The sequence below is a fragment of the Furipterus horrens genome, unplaced genomic scaffold, assembly GCF_987537825.1.
Source record: "Furipterus horrens unplaced genomic scaffold, mFurHor1.1.pri manual_scaffold_12, whole genome shotgun sequence".
Taxonomy (NCBI): Eukaryota; Metazoa; Chordata; class Mammalia; order Chiroptera; family Furipteridae; genus Furipterus; species Furipterus horrens.
In genome coordinates, this window is record NW_028327182.1 from 45,509,296 (window position 1) to 45,516,066 (window position 6,771).

A 6,771-nucleotide genomic window follows, 5' to 3' on the forward strand; every position below is an offset into this window, starting at 1 on the left:
GAGAGAGAGAGAGAGAGAGAGAGAGAGAGAGAGAGAGAGAACCCATATGCACCGACTAGGGATCGAACCTGCAACCTAGTTATGTGCTCTGACCATGAATTGAACATGCAACCTTTTGGTGTATGGGATGATGCTGAGACCAAACTAACCACCTTGTCAGTGCTTTAATTTTATTTTTATGCAAGGAAAGGATGTCACTTAGAACAATTTTTAAAAATGTTTATCTAAAACAGTTTGAAGAACAGAATATTCCACCTGATTAAGCATGCTGGTTAAAGGAAAGATGCCATACAACACTCTACATAGGTTATAAATGTTCAAAGAATTAGAATATGAGGTAATTAAAACAAAATTTACATTAATCATAACATTTAAAAGGTTGTACCAACTTCTGACCAAAACCTTTTTCATTCTAAGCATTAAGTTGTCAGCAAACAGGCGTTTCAGCCTCATGCCAGCGGTACTTCCCCTTCCTCAGGGATGCCCCCTGCCCTGGGCTGTTCCTTTTCCGATAGGTCTATAGGTGATCGTGTATTATACAGTCATTTCATAAGTCATTTCCTTCACTGGATTCAAAGTTTCTATATGGCAGGAGCATTTTATTTGCAACCCACACAACATCTAGCAGGATGCTTTATATTTTTGTATTTCAAATTAGTTCTTTCCAAAATGGATGATGGGTGAAACAAATATTTGTAGCTACTGCAATTGTCATTTCAAGTAAATTAAGCAAAAGATAAAATAAAAATGTAATTGATATGTAACCTTTGATGAGAAATTTATTGAATATTTACATTGTGGCAAATATGATGCTAAGTTCTTATAAAATTATGTCTCAAATATGATCATGTTTCAAATATTTGCTGAGCATTGAGGGATATAGCAGGGAACAGACTCCTGCCTCTTGTGATGTTTATTCTAATATAACTTGCTAAAAATCACATGCAAAATACATCAAAATTTTATATTTATACATCATTTTATATATATATTATGAGCTTGGATAATGCAAGTTCATTCCAGAAATGAATCTATTCTCAGCAATGACAAAAATTTGAGACTGGAAAGGGAAACTGAGATCCTGGTGACTTCTTGAAGGTAAACGCCACCCTGCAAGGTCACTCTGCCTTTGCTGGCAACGTCCAACCTTGTGAGAACCTAATCTTCAGATTTATAGTAAATAGAAAATATTCTCAAGAGATTTATAAAATAGCAAAAGGAACTATGTAGAGACAAGATAGTGTAGATATAAAGAAATGAAACAGAGTTAAGTTAACAGAGTTTTGTAAGTCAGGTAGTTTTCTATCTTGCATATAATTTCAGTGAAGAGCAGGGTTAAAGCCACGGTAGAAGAAAACAAATCAGAGCACAGACTGGACTTTGGTCTCTTGGCATCTATGTGATTTAGGAAAGTCTAGTAGAAGTACGAAATTTTCAGGCATCATCATAATTCAAGGGGCAAAGCTGTGGACTTCAGCTGGTATGCTATTTTGATTTTATTTACCTCACTCTGGAGCAGAACCCATGAGACACTAGTTCAGAAATGCAAAAAGAAAAGACAGCAGTATTGTGTGAGACACTGCAGTTGCTGAGGTTGACTCTGAGGGCTCCCCTAACTGGGCCATGGGAATTTAATCATTAAACCTCAAGGCCTTCTTGGGGAAAGTCATTCACATAAAGCAAATTGAATTTACAAAGTGAACAGAAGATACTGGAAAGGAAGCAAGAAAAGTAGTTTGTTTTTTCAAGTTGGCTTGGGTTTTTATATTTTTTACTTTTTAAATTTTTTTGACTTTTTTAATTGTATTTTTTCCATTATCATTTTGTTCCCTTATATCTTCCTTCCCCCCACAATCACCACACTATTGTTCATGTCCATGAGTCCTTTTTCCTTTTTGCTCAATACCTCCACCTGCTACCCTTCCTGACTCTTAGCTATCATTCTGATTTCCATCTGAGTCTATTTTGCTTGTTAGTTCAGTTTGTTCATTAGATTCCACATGTGAGTGAAATCATATGGTATTTTTCTTTCTCTGACTGGCTTATTTCACTTAACATAGTGTTCTCCAGATCCATCCATGCTGTTGCAAAGGGTAAAATTTTCTTCTTTTATGGCTGAGTAGTATTCCATTGTGTAAATGTTCCACAGTTGTTTTATCCACTTGTTTACTGATAGACACTTGGGCTGCTTCCATATCCTGATGATTGTAAATAACATTGCAACGAACATAGGGGTACTTATGTTCTTTTGAATTAGTGATTTGGGTTCCTTCAGATATGTTCCCAGAAGTGAGATCACTGGGTCACAAGGCAGATCTATTTTTAATTTTTTGAGGAAATATTATTCTCTTTTCCACAGTGGCTGCACCAGTCTGTATTCCCACTAACTGTGCAAAAAGGGTTCCCCCTTCTCCACATCCTCACCAGCTCTTGTTTGTTGATTTATTAATGATAGCCATTCTGACAGGTGTGAGATGTCATCTCATTGTGGTTTTAATTAGCATTTCTCTGATGATTAGTGATGTTGAGCATCTTTTCATATGTCTATTGGCAATATTATGTCCTCCCTGGAGAAGTACCTATTCAGGTTTTTTGCTCATTTTTAAATTGTATTGTTTGTTTTTTTGGTGTTGAGTTTTGTAAGTTCTTTTTAAATTTTGTGTATTTACCCCTTATCAGATGTATTAACAAATATGTTCTCCCATTCTGTGTATTGTCTTTTTATTTTGTTGACACTCTCCTTTGCTGTGCAAAAAGTTTTTAGTTTGATATAGTTCTGTTTGTTTATTTTTTCTTCTGTTTTCCTTGCCTGGGGAGATATAGCGAATAAAATATTGCTATAAGCAATGTCCAAGATAGATACATAATTAGTACCAATTTATTGTTAGACTATTTTCCTCTGGTTTTTTTTCTTTCTCTTTTTCTTCTTCTTAAAAAAAAAAAAAAAAAACAAAAAAAAAACAACTCTTTACATTTGTTGCAGTACCGGTTTGGTGTTAACAAACTCTTTTATCTTTTACTTGTCTGGGAAGCTTCTTATTTCTCCTTTAATTTTTAAATGAAGCCTTGCTATGTGTAAAGTAGCCTTGGTTGTAGGTCCTTGCTTTTCATCACCTTGAATATATCACACCACTTCTTTCTGACCTGAAATGTTTCTGATGAGAACTCAGATGTTAGTCTAATTAATGCTCACCTGTATGGAACTACCTGCTTTTCTCTTGTGGCTATCAGGATTCTCTCCTTGTCTTTAAACCTTCCCATTTTAATTATGCATCTCAGTGTAGACCTCTTTGGGTCCAACTTATTTGGGATCCTCTGAGTTTCCTAGAGATGTGTGTCTTTTTCCTTCACCAAATTGGGGAAATTTTTTGCCATTATTTCTTTTAATAGGTTCGTGACTCCTTTTCCATTCTCTTCTTCTGGTATTCCCATGAAGCAAATGTTGTTATGCTTCATATTGTCCAATATGTTTCTTAAGCTTTCCTATTTTTTTTTTTTCTTTTCAGTTCTGCATTGGTGTTTTTTTCTACCTTTTATTCCAAACTGTTGTTTTGATCTTCTGCTTCCTCTAACTTACTGTTTATTACTTCCAGTGCATTACGTATTTCATATATTGCATTTTTTATTCCTGATTAGTCCTTTTTTATGGTTTCTATTTTTTCTTTTTCATTGATAGATATAAATTAAAAATTTGTTTTAAATTTTTAAAATTTCTTTACTGTTTTTTCCATTACAGTTGTCCCACTTTTTCTTTCATTGTTCTCCCCCCAGCCCACCCACCCCTTCTCCCTCAGTCAATATCCACCCCATTGTCCATGTATATGGGTCATTCATACTAATTCCTGATTAGACCCTTTCCCTTCTTTCCCTTCACCTCCCCTCCCCCTTCTGCCCTCCGCCTTGGTCACTGTCAGTCTGCTTCTTGTTTACTTGTCTCTGGTTCTATTTTACCAATTTGTTTGTGTCGTTCATTACTTTCTTGTATTAGGTGATGTCATATGATATTTGTCTTTTGCTGCCTGGCTTATTTCACTAAGCATAATATTCTCAAGTTCCATCCATGTTGTCGCAAATGGCAGGAGTTCCTTCTTTCTTTCTGCTGCATAGTATTCCATTGTGTAAACATACCAGGGTTTTTTAATTGACTCATCTACAGATGGGTACTTAGGCCATTTCCAGCACTTGGCTATTGTGAATAGTACTGCTATGAATATAGGGGTGCATAAGTTCTTTTGTATTGGTGTTTCAGGATTCTTTGGATACAATCCTGGCAATGGAATTGCTGGATCAAAAGGCAGTTCCATTTGTAATTTTTTTAGGAAGTTCCATACTGTTTTCCATAGTGGATGCACCAGTCTGCATTCCCACCAACAGTGCAGTAGGGTTCCTTTTTCTCCACATCCTCACCAGCACTTGTGGTTTGTTGATTTGTTGATGATGGCCATTCTGACCAGTGTGAGGTAGTATCTCATTATGCTTTTTATTTGCATCTCTCTGATGGCTAGTGATGTTGAGCATTCTTTCATATGCCTATGGACCCTCTGTATGTCCTCCTTGGAGAAGTTTTTGTTCACGTCCTTTGCCCACTTTTTAATTGGATTGCCTGTCTTCTTGTTATTGAGTTAAATAGGTTCCTTATATATTTTGGAGATCAAATCTTTGCCTGAGGTATCATTGGAAAATATGTTTTTTCATACGGTTGGTTCCTGTTTCATCTTGCTGATGTTTTATTTTGCTGAGCAGAAACTGTTTAGTTTGATGTAGTCCCTTTTGTTCATTCTTTTCTTTATTTCCCTTGCCCTAGGAGATATATCAGTGAAAATATTACTACGTGGGATATCTGAAATTTTCCTGCTTATGTTTTCCTCCAGAACTTTTATGGTGTCATGGCTTATATTTAAGTCTTTTATCCATTTTGAGTTTATTCTGGTGTATGGTATAAATTGGTGATCAAGTTTCATTTATTGCATGTTCAGTTCTCCCAGAACCATTTGTTGAAGAGATTCTTTTCACTTCATTTTATGTTCCTACTCCCTTTGTCAAATATTAGTTGTCCTGGGTTTACTTCTGGGCTCTCTATTCTGTTCCATTGATCTATATATCTGTTCTTATGCCAGCTTCAGACTGTTTTGATTACAGTGGCTTTGTAGTATAGTTTGATATCAGGTATTGTGATTCCTCCTACTGTATCCTTCTTCCTCAAGATTGCTGCAACTATTTAGGGTCTTTTTTTGGTTCCATATAAAATTTTGAGATATTTGTTCTAGGTCAGTGAAATATGTCACTGGTATTTTAATAGGAATTGCATCGAGTCTATAAATTGTTTTGGGTAGTATGAACATTTTAATGATGTTAATTCTTCCAGTCCATGAACATGGTATGTACTTCCATTTATTTGTATCTTCCTTAATGTCTTTCTTCAGGTTCTGTAGTTTTCCAAATACAGGTATTTTACATTCTTGGTTATGTTTATTCCTAAGTACTTTATTTTTTCTTTGTTGCTATAGTAAATGGGATTTTTCTAGTTTCTATCTCAGATATTTCATTGTTGGTGTACAGAAATGCCTTCAATTTCCGAATATTGGCTTTGAATACTGCTATTTTGCAAAATTCACTTATTAGGTTGAATAGTTTTTTAGTGGAGTCTATAGAGTTTTCTATGTACACTGTCATGTGATCTGCAAAGAATGACAGTTTTACTTCATCTTTTTCAATTTGGATGCCTTCTTTTTTTTTTTTTTTTTTTTTTTTTTGTCTGATTGCTGTGGCTAGAACTTCCAATGCTATGTTGAATAGGAGTGGAAAGAGTGGACATCCTTGTCTTGTTCTTGATCTTAGGGGGAATGCTTTCAGTTTTTGCCCATCGAGTATGATGTTGGCATCAGGCTTCTTGTAAATGACCTTTATTATATTGAGGTAAACTCTCTATTCCCAGTTTCCTGAGTGTTTTCATCATGAATAGGTGTTGTACTTTAGCAAATGCTTTTCAGGATCTGTTGATATGATCATGTGATTTAAAAAAATTTTTTGTTTATGTGGTATATTACATTTATTGATTTCTGAATGTTATACCATTCTTGCATCCCTGGGTTGAATCCCACTTGATCATGGTGTATAATCTTTTTAATCTATTGCTGGATCTGGTTTACCAATATTTTTCTGAGGATTTTAGCATCTATGTTCATCCACGATATTAGCCTGTAGTTTTCTTTCTTTGTTGTGTCTTGACCTACTTTTGGAATTAGGGTAATACTCGCCTCATAGAGGAGTCTTCCCTCTTCTTGGATTTTTTGGTATAGTTTGAAAAGGATAGGAGTTAGTTCTTCCCTAAATATCTAGTAAAATTCACCTGTGAAGCTATCCAGTCCAGAGCTTTTGTGTGCTGGGAGTTTTTTTGGTTACAATTTCAATTTCACTAGTTGATTCCAAAAAACCTCCGCTGCCTTGCGGCATACCTCTTCAGGGGAAAGGCTAAGGGAGTAAACCCCGACAGAAAATCTGGACCCGGAGTCCCTAAGGCGGTTTGACGTTGTAGTCAACACCGGCAACTCCTGCAGCGCACCTGAAGCCAAGCTGTATTGACTTCGTCTTTCCCTTGGATCCTTCAGCTGCGAAGAGAGGGGGGGTCTGCTGCATGGGCAACAGCAGACCCTCCATATCACCCTGCCCAGGCTCTGTAGCTTCAGCTTCACTGGAGAGGACACTCCAGCGTCATCGTAAGATGTCGATTCAACACGGGAGGAGACAGATACCGTGTCACTCCCGAGTCGG